The sequence below is a fragment of the Schistocerca piceifrons genome, chromosome 4, assembly GCF_021461385.2.
Source record: "Schistocerca piceifrons isolate TAMUIC-IGC-003096 chromosome 4, iqSchPice1.1, whole genome shotgun sequence".
NCBI lineage: Eukaryota > Metazoa > Arthropoda > Insecta > Orthoptera > Acrididae > Schistocerca > Schistocerca piceifrons.
The window spans coordinates 794356021-794358170 of NC_060141.1; positions in this window are offsets into that span (position 1 = coordinate 794356021).

Below are 2150 nucleotides of genomic sequence, written 5' to 3' on the forward strand. Positions count from 1 at the left end.
GCGATGTTACGTGGGGGAGATACAGAGGATCAGGAACTGTCGATGACATGTCTCGCTCAGGCCGCCAAAGGGTTACTACGGCAGTGGATGACCGCTGCCTACGGATTATAGCTCGGAGGAACCCGGACAGCAACGCCACAATGTTGAATAATGCTTGTCGTGCAGCCACAGGACGTCGTGCTACGACTCAAACTGTGCGCAATAGGCTGCGTGACGCGCAACTTCACTCCCAACGTCCACGGCGAGGTCCATCTTTGCAACCACGACACCATGCAGCGCGGTACAGATCGGCCCCACAACAAGCCGAATGGACCGCTCAGGATTGGCATCATGTTTTCACCGATGAGAGTCGCATATGTCTTCAACCAGGTAATCGTCAGAGATGTGCTTGGAGGCAACCAGGTCAGGTTGAACTCCTTAGACACAATGTCCAGCGAGTGCAGCATGGTGGAGGTTCCCTCCTGTTTGGGGTGGCGTTATGTGGGGCCGACGTACGCCGCTGGTGGCCATGGAAGGCGCCGAAACGGCTGTACGATACGTGAAAGCCTTACTCTGACCTATAGTGCACCCATATCGGCAGCATATTGGCGAGGCATTCTTCTTCATGGACAACAATTCGCGCCCCCATCGTGCACCTCTTGTGAATGACTTTCTTCATGATGACCACATCGCTCGACTAGAGTGGCCAGCATGTTCTCCAGACATGAACCCTATTGAACATGCCTGGGATAGATTGTAAAGGGCTGTTTATGGACGTCAAGGCCCACCAACCAATCTGAGTTATCTACGCCGATCGTTGAGGAGTGGGAGAATGTGGACCAACAGTGCCTTGATGAACTTGTGCATGGTGTGCCACGACGAATACAGGGATGCATCAATGCAAGAGGACGTGCTACTGGGTATTAGAGGTGCCGGTGTGTACAGCAGTCTGGACCACCATCTCTGAAGGTCTCGCTGTATGGCGGTAGAACATGCAATGTGTTGTTTTCATGAGAAATAAAAAGGGCGGAAATGATGTTTATGTTGATCTCTGTTCGAATTTTCTGCACAGGTTCCTGAACTCTCGGAACTGAGGTGATGCAAAACCTGTTTTTGATGTGTGGATGTCCGGAGCAGAAGTTTCCGCTATCCTTCTATGAAAATCGGGAATTCTCGCAGAATAAGCGAAGTTCGTTATATGAACCGATGAAAAATAAGGCGAAATGAGATCTGCATTTACACAGAGAACACGACAGGTCTTCTTGTACGCCCCCTCCCCCCCCCCCCCCCCTTCACTTAATTTGTGAGCTACAAATCTTCAGCAATTCTTCACTAGCGCGCAGACTTTTCCGGTAAGCGAAGGTATGTTTATCGGTGCTGTTTCGCCTTACTAAGCTGCTGCTGTGTTACGCTGTGACTGTTGTGCTGTATTGCACTTTTTGCTGTGTCAGAGGCAAGAATATTGAGCATTTGTTGTAAAACTGTGACATGAGAAAAAAGAGTGTTTAACATTTAGTTTCTGAATTATTTTTCACTATTATCTGTTACTATAGGTTAGCAAAAATTAAGAAAACGAGACCTTCAGATTTTATTATTGACGAAATTAAACAACTAAATATCTTCCTGCAGTGCTGTTTCCGCAGTACAGGTTATCTTAACAAACTAACCATGTTATCGTACGTTTAGAGTAGGTAAATTAATAATCCGGATTTACCCAGTAAACTGTACAGGAAATTAACATCCAACATAATTTAGAATTTGCCTGATTTGGCGGTTCAGCTGAAACCGTTATCTTCAGAAAATTTAATTGGTAACAAGGATTAGCTGTAGCAACTAATTACAAGAAAATAATGATTTTCTGTCAAGATCTTACTTACTTACTTGCTCCTCTGCTTTACAGCCCTTGAAGAACCTTGGCCTGCATCACAATATCCTGCCATTCTATCTGGTCCATGGCTTTCCTTCTCTATTCTCTGGCACCCAGCTTTTTCATGTCTTCTTCAATTCCGTCCACCCATCTCTTTCTGGGACGTCCCTTCCGTCGCCTGCCTCCAGCCTTTCCATCAAAAATCTTCTTACATGGTATATGTCTTTCTCCATTCTGAACAAGTCTCCTGCCCATTGCAGTATTCTTACGAGGGCTGTCCAGAAAGCAAGTTACGATTGATCGC